At 44.0% G+C, this 10,721-nt stretch overlaps 2 long non-coding RNA genes across 4 annotated transcripts in view; both read right to left on the bottom strand.

The window, feature by feature from the left end:
- The window catches only part of LOC135320512 (uncharacterized), a 257,975-nt gene that overhangs the window by 90,897 nt on the left and 156,357 nt on the right, over positions 1–10,721 (bottom strand). The gene's annotated exons all lie outside the window — the stretch shown is intronic.
- Positions 6,029–10,715, bottom strand: LOC135320513 (uncharacterized). 3 transcript variants are annotated; one of them, XR_010379683.1, is made up of 5 exons: positions 10,396–10,715; positions 10,122–10,142; positions 9,071–9,180; positions 7,123–7,232; positions 6,029–6,636 (listed from the first exon to the last, which is right to left on the bottom strand). It is a non-coding gene; the product is annotated as an uncharacterized LOC135320513 (long non-coding RNA). The 3 variants fall into 3 exon arrangements; XR_010379681.1 differs by having other exon boundaries at positions 7,123–7,676; XR_010379682.1 differs by lacking the exons at positions 10,122–10,142; positions 10,396–10,715 and adding an exon at positions 9,833–10,089 and having other exon boundaries at positions 7,123–7,676.

The following is a 10,721-nucleotide window of genomic DNA, read 5'->3' on the forward strand; positions in this document are numbered from 1 at the left end:
AGAACACTAATCCCATTCATGAGGGCTCTACTCTCATGACCTCATTTTATCCTACAAATCACCTCCCAAAGGCCCCGCCTCGCAATACCATCACCCTGGGAGATGGGGTTTCGACATACGGATATTGAGGGGATGCAAACATTCAGTCCACACATCGGCTAAGTCTCCCCAACATGCAGTCATCAAACCTGTAGCTAATTTCAAAGTAATATTTATATCTCTCTGCCCATTTCCATTCCTACATCCACTATCACTGAAGCCCTGTTACATTTTATTCCTTATTTTTCTTGTGGAGATTTAATTGATTCCTCTAACTCCAATGCTCCCCTCGCTCCAGTCTGCTTAACAGCCCTGCCAGGTAAGTCTTCCTTAAAACACCTTCCCATTTCACCTGGTTGTTTTTTAGGTGTAAATGTCAGAATCCTCTCCACACCCCATCGTATACCTTTAATCCGTTACACTACGGCTCACTATGTTATTTTCCTTTTACCAATGTAAGAAATTTCCATAAGCTTAAGAGCTTAAACCAGCACAGATTTATCAGCTTATGGCTGTGGAGGTCAGAGATCCAACACAGTTCTCACTGTGCTAAATTCAAGGTAGCAGCAGGTTTCCTTCCTTCTAGAGGGTCTAGAAGAGAATGTTTCCTTGTTGTTGTTTTTTTTTTTTTTCAGTTTCCAGAGGTCACCCACCTTCCTTAGCTTGTGCCCAACGACTTCCTCCATTTTCATGGTCAGCAGCCTTTCTGAACATTGCTCTATGGCTACACCTCCCTCTGATTTTAAACTCAGCTGGGAAATGTCCTCCATTTTAAGGACCCCTGTGAATACATTCGGCCCACATGGACAATCCAGGCTACTCACCCTATTGTCTCATCTCAGGATCCCCTTGTCCCATCCAATTCAGGCATTATGGATGTGGCTGCGACACTCACCTGTGTAACATTTCCTCTCATGAGCATTTTATGGTTCAAGGCACTTATGAATGACTTTTTGTTTTTCTTCCTTAGCCTTTCTGCATTCAGTATGTCTGGTGGATTATATGAATCCTTTTTATTTGTTCCCCTGCACTAATCTTTAATAATGTATCATGGGTTTAAAACGCTAACTGATAGACAATTTAGAAGACAGAAATCTTCTAAGATTTTTGTCCTAAAATATCTGTCATGCATTTTGCCATGTACAGTAACATGTCACAGGTGGCTACCCTGTGGCCGGGGAGGGACATGATTCTGCCATCACACTCCCCTCATTTTCAATGTGCTGATGTGCTGATCACCTATCCAAGGCTCTATGCTCCCCGCTTCACTCACTTCCTCCTCCTTTCCATTGACTACCCTGTTCCCATCACTTCCTTCATTCAGCACATCAGGATTTCATGACCACATTCTTCTCTAAATGGAAAGGGTATCTTGAATCTAATGTCTGACAACTCTTCTTACTGTATATGCACACACTGACCTTCACATAACCCCGTCCGGCTCTTTATTTTCCTAGAATCTCCCAGAGGAATCAGTTCCATGATGATGGTGATGATGATGATGATACTGACAATGATGACAGGGACCTCTCAAGGATTCTGATAAAGAGGGAATCAATAAAGGGAGGGAATCATTGCAAAATTGCCCCAGAGACAGGCTTAAATGTAAATAACTGCTATAGTGTTTAATGAAATTGACTAATATATAACTATTTTTAAAACTTTATATCACTGAATTTAAAATTTTAACGGGAATTCTCATTCACCAGTAACCAAGATTCAACTCTAGGACCAAAGTCTAAGGATTTTGATCTTCTAACAAATTGTCCACTAGCCTTTTAAACACGTGATCCTTTTAAAAAGCTTAGTGCTGGGCTGAAAATAAGCAGGATTCATATAATCTCACCAGACACAGTGAATGTGGAAAGACTAAGGAAGAAAAACAAAAAGCCATTCATAACGTCTTGAACTTCACGTTGCTCACAGGAGAAAATGTTAGCCAAGGTGAGTGTCACATCAACATGACGCCTGAGTGGGATGGGGAAGCTGATCTTCCTCATCAGACATTTATGCTGATTTGTTAGATGACAACACAGTTTCCTCATTGGATTTGCTTCTAACAAGTATGGAAGAATTTACGTTCTACCAAAAGCAGTCTAAACATTTTCCCCTGCTGTCAGGTCTCTGGACTGAATGTCCCCACAAGAAGGACATGAATATGCTTCATAGGGAATTCTTCCTGAGAAGCAACAGGAGTTTCGAGGGCAGAACTTCAGGCCCCCCATGGAGGGCTGGAGGAGGGCTAGAGGGGGCACTGGAAAAACAGCAGGAGTGAGTTCAGATACTACCGCTCAGGTCGCCAAAGACAGCATTGCTATCTCTGAGGATATGACATTCTCCCAAAAGTTCCATGAGTGAAGGTACCTGTGAACACTAAGCAGGTTGTTAAGAAACAGCAGCACATAATTTGCGTCACAACTCAATTACAGTATGTTTTGATATTTGGAAAATAATTAGCCCATTGTCCTTTGAAACTGCAGCAGTAGCAATAGAAATAAAAAAGGCTGAGCCGTCTTGGAGACAACAATCAATAAACAATTCTAAATCTGCAGGATTCCTTGACGATATGCAAGCAATGAGCTAGATGTGTCTTGCAGATAGCTCTTACTGCAGGGCGCTGTCCTGCAAAGCATAGAACTAGTTTTCTCAGCAGACAGAGGGAACCAAGTCAAGATTCCAAATCTTCAGAGATTTACTATATGGCAGGAAAGATCACAAGTACATCCAGCCAAATATGAATAAATGTAATCAAATATTATCAAATGTGATTGGAGCACAGATGAAACAGAAATTCCTTTCACCTGGGATCTAGAGAGACTTCTTCAAAAAATGTGGCTTTGGAGATGGCCAAAGACATGGGTGGAATTTTGGCAGAACAGGATGTAAGGAATTTTAAAACTGATTCTAAATTTCATATAAAAATTCAAAGGATCCCAAATATCCAAAACAATTTTGAACAAGAAAAACAAAGTTGGAAGACTTGCACTATCTGATTTTCAGCTTTTTTTTTTTTTTAAACTACAGTAATCAGAAAGTATGGTGTTGGTGTAAAACAGGAAAATAGAATAATGGAGCAGAATAGAATGTTCAGAACTAAACCAACACTTATATAGACAATTGATTCTCAAAAAGGATGCAGTGGAGAAAGGATCTTTTCAACAAGTGGTGCTGGAAGAATTAGAGAGTGATATGCAAAAAAAAAAATGAACTTTGATCCACACCTCACAAAATATACAAAAATTAACTCACAATGGATCATAGATCTTAATAGGAAATCTAAAACTACAAAACAGCTAGGAGAAAAAGCATAGGCTTAATCTTTATAACTTTGGGTTTGGCAAATATTTCTTTGCTATGACACCAAAAGTATAATCTATTTTAAAAAGAAACTGATAGAGTGAACTTTATCAAAATGAAGACTCTTAAAATTTGTTCTAAACACTGCTAAGCAAATGAAAAGACAAGCCATAGACAGAAGCTATTTGCAGATCATATATCTGATAAAGGTCTCTCTTTGTATCTGATCCAGAATAAAGAGGTCTCAAAACTCAATAATAATGCAAACACCTGAATGAATGAATGAGACCAGAAAACACACTTCAGTAAAGATATCCAGATGGATAATAAGCATATGAAAAGATGCTGATTAAAGATGCCATTAGTCATTAGAGAAATGCTTTCAAAAACCACAGTGAGATACTAGTACACATACATACAAGAATGAATACGATTAGAAAGACCGACCTTACAAAGTGCTGGTAAGGAAGTAGAGCAAGCAGAGCTGATACACACCACAAGGAATTTACAATAGTACAACCATTTTGAAACAGTCTTTTACAGTTTCTTTAAAAAAGGTAAATACCTATCTACCATATAACCCAGATATTCCTCATCTGGTGCTTTAGAAAAGAAAAGCATATGTCCTTATAAAGACTTGTAACCAAATATTCACTGCAATTTTATTTATAATAGCTCAAGTTGTAAATAACCCATGCATCCATCAAGAAGTAAATGGAGAAACAAATGATGGTCTATCCAAACACTGCTCACAACAAACTATTCAGTAAAAACTCAGCACAAAACAATACTCTGCTATAAGACAAAAAAGCTATTAATACAGCAACACAGATGACTCTCAAAATAATTACACTGAATGAAAGAAGTCAGACAACATAGAGTAGATACTGCATTAATCCATTCATACAACGATGTTGAAAATGCAGACCAATATGTTGTGATGGAAAGCAGATCAATGGTTTCCAGGGGAAGAGATTGGGAGGGAGGGAGGGACAACAAATGGCAGGAGAGAAGCTTTGTGGGTGATGGGTATGTTCACTCTCTTGAATGTGGTCATGGTTTCTTGGGGATATACTTATGTCAAAACTTATTAGCTGTACACTTTATACGTGTGAAAATTACTTTGCCAAGTATACCTCAAAGCTGTTTTAAGAAAAAAGGCACTTCAGTCCTGATCCACTTCAGCGCCTGATTGGAGTGACATGATCAGTCCCTCACCCTGTTTGCCTAACAGGAAGGTAGAAAACCTCTCACGGAAAATAACATATGGATTTTTCATTTGCAATGTCTGCCTTGTAATAAAGAATTTCAAGACATGCAACATGTCAAGACTATATAACGGATAATATGAGAATAAGAAACATTAGACAAAGGATGCAAACCCCCAGGTGATGTAGGCATCAGAGTTACCAATAAAGGCTATGAAATACTTTTAATATATTCAAGAAAATAAGGAAATTATGGGAGAATAGATAACAGGGTAAAGACTTTCACCAGAGAAATATACTGGAATGTATTTTTAAGAGAAATCAAACAGATACTCTAGAACTGAAGCTTTCAGCTCTGGAAACAGGTAAACAGAGCTAATTAGGATCCCTTTTAAGTAAAACTTTCAGTAATACCGGGTAAAATACAACAACAAATGTAACACAGAGCTAACTATGGGAAGAGAAGTTCCCAGGTGACAATACAAAGAGGACACTTAAAGCCCAGAGTGGTAATCTTGTGAGCTGATGCCACCACACCCTGGAGGGAAGGGGTTTTAATCTGCACATAGAGATACAATGTCCATTTAGGAAAAACGGTCCATACCAGATGTAGAAGACTCTTCCTTTATATCTATATAGGCAGATACAGAGATGTAAAGTGGCAGCAGAGGTCACAGTGACACAGGGCCCTGGGCCAAGGAGTGTGAACACCTCTGCAAGCTGGGAAAGGTAGGAGGACGAATCCCTCCCTAGAGCCTCGGTGTGGAACATAGCCTTGGCCACACGTTGGTTTTAGCCCACTGACAATGACTTTGCACTTCTGCACAATAGAACAGTGAGACGATGAATGTGTATTGCTTTAAGCCACTGAGTCTGTGGTCCTTTGTTACAACAGCAAAAGGAAAGAAACTCAGGAACCTACATGAACATGTACCCCAAGCTGCCTGCTGTGCTGGCAGGAAGTTCTTTGTCTCTGATCCTGAGGGAGACTCCTGTCTTCTGGCAGCATCCACAAACTACCTCATGCTAACTTGACAGCTTGCAGATGGTTAAATCTTAACCCTGCACAGTTCTTGATATTTAGTTAATAAAAATGATGGTGTCATCATGGGTATTTTTCCATCTTTTAAATACCCTTCAGTCTTCTAATAAAGCTACCTCTAATTGAGAGACAGTGTAAATAGTTTTCAATCTTCATAATAAATAACTGTGGTTTTATTTGGTTATTTAAATTATGAATAATAATATTCACATTAGTAAAAGTTATTAAAATCAACATTGTTTAATGAAAATATCATTTCTTTTTGCATGAACATGTATTAACTACAATAAATGTTCCATGCTTTGTTCTACGATTTACTGTTAGAGCCTTAAAGAATAATATTTTCCTCAAAAGATATTATGGCAAAGGGATTTCTTTTGGTGGAACAGTTCCTACATCAAATCTGGTGCATGGCTCAGGCCACTGGGAACCTAGAGTTGATAGAAATTAGGAGGCATTATAAACACAAAATGATTTTTAAAGAATTAAACAACTGGATGTGTGAAACAAAGAATCCGAGAATATTCTAGTGAAATAAATGTATTTTTCAGCTTAAGCAAGACACTGGGTGAATAAATCTAAAATGAAAAAAACACCCAGAGATCAGCAGTGAGTCATGCATGCAGTGTGACTGATCAAAACCAAGTTGTTTCCAAACCAGTGTGCAGGCTTGATGCCTTCATGAATCAAGTCTGTGTGGCACCAGGCCATCTCGAATACATGTTGATGAGGTATTTATAAGCCCTTCACCATCCCAGCACAAAGCCCACACATGAGCCACAAGACCATCACCTACACATCTGCAAAAGACACAGCATGGTGAATAGCACTTTTCTTGTTCAGTAGCCGGTGGCAGGGCACTGTGAGCAGACAGAGATACAGGGACACAGAGACACAGAGGCACTTCCCCTCACTCAGCTGATAACCTTCCGTGCATTCCTGGGGACAGGATTGTCATAAAATGCACCATGGATTGATCCTCCTCCTAGGAAAGGAACGGTAGGTCTGTCCTCAGGTTGGAGCAAGGGTGGCCGGAGGATCTCAGAAGAGCTGTTTCAGCACAACAAATAGAATTTTCGGCCACCGTGAACACGAGAGACAGGTCTCCTGCCATCCCGGTAGGCACTTGGGCTCCTGACAAAAGCTGGGCTCAGTAAAGTCTTGAGTAGAAGGCACAGACCTGAGGGATGCCCCAGCAAGAGACAGGAGGTAGGGCCTGGTTTATACTGCTCTGGGTGTATCCCAGCCTCATCCGAATACGAAATCAGAAATTTGCAAAACAGCAGAGCTGGGATGGATCATCTACTCCAGACTCCTCACATTACAGTTTAAAGGGTGGCAGCCCTGGGAGGCAAAACAACGTGCTAAAGGCAGAACGTGGAAGAGGCAGCGCGAGATAAAATGCACCGTGCCAACCCCTGTTCAAGGATGCTGACACTGAGTGTGGGGCCAAGGTTTCCAACGAGGAGAATGAGACAGTGTAAATACTTTGTTCCCCCCAAAACCCCAAATATTTTTTAATGGCACAAAACTCACCTTAACTAGCTCTCTTCTGAGGGCGCTCTCTTCTGCTTCTTCGTCTTTCTGTCTGTCTCCATTTCTCTCTCTCAGAGAAAAACACATACAATTTTGTGAAACGGGACTTCCTGCCATACAAAGACAAAATTCATATCTTCAAAAAGACACCTGACAAAGCACGTTTCTCAACTCAAGTCTTTGTGTGGGGTCTGGGCAACTGGCTTATTTTCTAGAACATTCGGTGGTTCGAAAATCAGATCATCTTCCCCAAAGGAAGAGTTCTGGTCCGTGTTGATGAAGTTGGGGATGTCACATTTCATGGGCAAGTTCGGCTCCTCCTCTGGCCGTCCGCTGCATCTGATGGCTTCCTGGAGCCGAACATCACTGTCAAGGGCTATGGTGGGGATACTAGCTTTGGCCTTGTCGAAGTGGCCCACTTCATTGACGTAGCAGTGAAAGATGGACCTAGATTCGTCATTGACCTGCCAGAGAACATCTGGGGCACCAGCGGTCTCCCAAAGTCTGACACAAATCTGTTCAGTCTGAATCTGTTCTCGGGAGACTCTGCATTGCTATAAAGAAAACCAAAATAAAATATCGCTCACACTCTAGCTCGGTGACCTGAAGAATCATAGTTTTTGCCATCTACTGAGAGCAAACCCCTGCAGAGAGCATGCTGACAAGCACTGGAAGTGAAAGACATCACTTCTGAACACATACAATTACACCCAAGGCAAAAGTCTCAAGTGAGGACCCTTGGACAATCCTGAAAAGACATCGCTCCCTGAGAATCCACAATATTGGTGTCTCGCACACCAGTGTTTCTCAGTGGGACAATCAGATCATCTTCATCAGATTTAGTTAAAGTGCTTCTTAAAATGCAGAATTCTGGTGTGCACACCCTCAGAGTCTCAGAGGTAAGGACGGGTAGTCTGTATTTTCATAGCCACCAAGATCACTAAACATGCTCAGGTTTAGCACAGCGGTCTACATCGGGTCACCTGAGCATCGACAATGCTGTCTCATGTGGTGGGGTGGCCATGTGTGTCAGGGTGCTGTCCTACCCACGTGACTCCCCTGATTCTCAAAACTCACAGTGCAGCCCCATTGGGCAAGAAATACCACCATTTCACAATGCATACTCAAGGAGCCCGACTGACAGATACAATCAGTGATAGGAGAGGGGACAAAACTCAGCTTCCTGATACCTTCTTTCACTTACTGTGGGACAAATGATCAATTCAATGGTAATAAATTAGTGAATGAGTGAATAAGATGACTCGTTAGTCCCACGAATGCCTGGAAGAGCGAGCCTGGGCACACTGAGAACCGTAACAGCCCATCTACTTAATTGCCATCCTCCCCAGATCTATGTAAAGGTTACTACCACGCAGGCAGTGTCTCCTGAAGGGCAAGAATCATGTCTGAACACACTCTCAAATCCAGAACAGAACCTGACAAAAATTAGGCTCTGGAGTCTGTGTTTAGCGAGTGTGGAATCTCAGTGATTTCAGCTCTTAGACCTTGCCTTCCCATCCCACCCCTCATGATATGGCCCCTAAGACTAGTTCTTTCAGGGCTGGGGCCACGGAAACCATTTACAGGACTGGAAGAATCTGATCATATAAACCATCCCCCAGATTATCATCAAATGTCACCTGCATTTCAGGGATCAGTAATTCCAGAAGCTTTGCAGTTCAGGCAGGTGAGGGATTTTTATATCAGCTCTGTCTTCTACTGTGACTGCCTGGGTGACATCCGACAAGGAATTCTCAAAAGCCTGAGCTTTTCCTTTCAGGAATAATCTAATTAACAAATCTCGCTGACCACTCAACCAATGTGATGTGAAGATCAATGATTTACACAGGAGTACAACATTCACTAGGTCGTGGATTTAGAATCAGAGAAAAATCATTTGAGAAAGATTGACAGAATTTAGCTTTAATGCAAATTTAAGTATTCTTACCTTTCAGTAAATCATCTTCCCCTACTTATCACTTCACCCAAGTTTAAAAGATATTTGAGAACAGGGATGAGTGTGCCAGCAATCTGTGACCCAATAACCTAAAATGTCACCTAGGAAAAAGAGAGGAGTAACACATTTTTAAAAAGCATGGTGAGGATGGCGGGGCCATCCCCCAACTCCAGACTAAGAAGCTCTAAGTAATAGATTTCCTGCCTGCCTGGGGCATCAGCTGATGTGAAAACCCACCCAGAAACCTCACTGTCCAGCAACTCTTCCGTAACACAGGCTACACTTCCTCAGAATTAAGAATTGGGTCAAGTAACCCCTTTGCTGAAGAATAAAGACAAAGGAGAACAAGAGGTTTCTGCCCCTCCCCAGGGGAGAGCCCAGACCTTGGGCTGCATGCACTGCGCCCACCTCCCAGGAGAAGAATTAACTGGAGAAGGGCGTTCTGCGAAACTGGGGCAGCAAAGTTTGAGATGGGAACAAATTGACCAGCTGGCCAGGGACAGCCCCCTTCGTCGCTGCCTTGGCAGCTGCCTCCGCCCCCTCAGCACATCCTGCCCACCTCCAGTGGCTAAGCTGTCAGGGAAACTGTGCTTTGGGACCTGGGGCAAAAGAGGCTGCCCCCAGGCCAAGCTGCGGAAGAGATGGGAGCTAAACCACCAGCTCCCAAGCGGCAGGCTCCATACCCCAGCCAACACCCCGCCGCCCCCTCACCCTACTGCAACCCCGGGGCAATATGACCCGGAGAAACGTGACCTGGGAACGAGGGTCGGCCACGTCATGCCTCCAGAGAGATGGGAGCTTATCCTTCACCTCGCCAGGGGCAGCCACTCTCTCCTCTCCAACACCTGATCTCACCGCGCCAACCTCCCAGGAGCAACCTGACCGGGTGTGGGGTGTCAGGCGAATCTTGCGCGGGAGAGGCCATTCCCAGGCCAGGTCAGTGGAGAGGAGAAGAAGTGGCCCCATTAGGACGGGCAGCCGGACCTCGCAGCTGCCTCTGCCCTTCGACCGCATCGCGCCCTTCTCCCAGGGGCAAGCTGACCTGGAGACGGGCATCCGGCTTCTTGGGCAGCAGAGGACGCCCCCAGGATTGGCAGCGGGGAATAGGAGAGCAAATTGACAGGCTCAGCGCTGCAGGTCTTCTACCCCCGCCGTCGCCACCCCCGCACCTTAAAGGCACCGCCCAGGGCACCCCTCCCCCAGCAGGTTGAATGGGACAGGTGTGTCTGGTGATCTGGGGAAGGAGAGGCCACTCCCACACCAGGCAATCGGGGAGACGGGAGCCAATCCACCAGCTCCCCAAGGCAGCCACCTACCCCTGAAGCAGCCACCTCTCTTGCCCCCTGACCTCACGGTGGCCTCCTCTAGGGAGCAGGCTGACCTGGAGATGGACGTCCGGCGAACTTGGGACAACAGAGACAGCCCTCAGGGCAAACCATGGGGGGAAATGGGAGCAAATGGACCGGCTCCATGGGAAAACCTGCCGCTGCTGCCACCACCCCCAACGTACCACGCCCGCCTCCCGGGGTCAGGCCGACTAGGATACACGTGTCCCGTAACCCAGGGCAACAGAGACCGCCCCTAGGACAAGCCGCGGGGAAGATGGGAGCAAATGGGCCCGCTCCCCCGATGCAGGCCCCCG

Source organism: Camelus dromedarius, unplaced genomic scaffold (genome assembly GCF_036321535.1).
Source record: "Camelus dromedarius isolate mCamDro1 unplaced genomic scaffold, mCamDro1.pat HAP1_SCAFFOLD_176, whole genome shotgun sequence".
Taxonomy (NCBI): Eukaryota; Metazoa; Chordata; class Mammalia; order Artiodactyla; family Camelidae; genus Camelus; species Camelus dromedarius.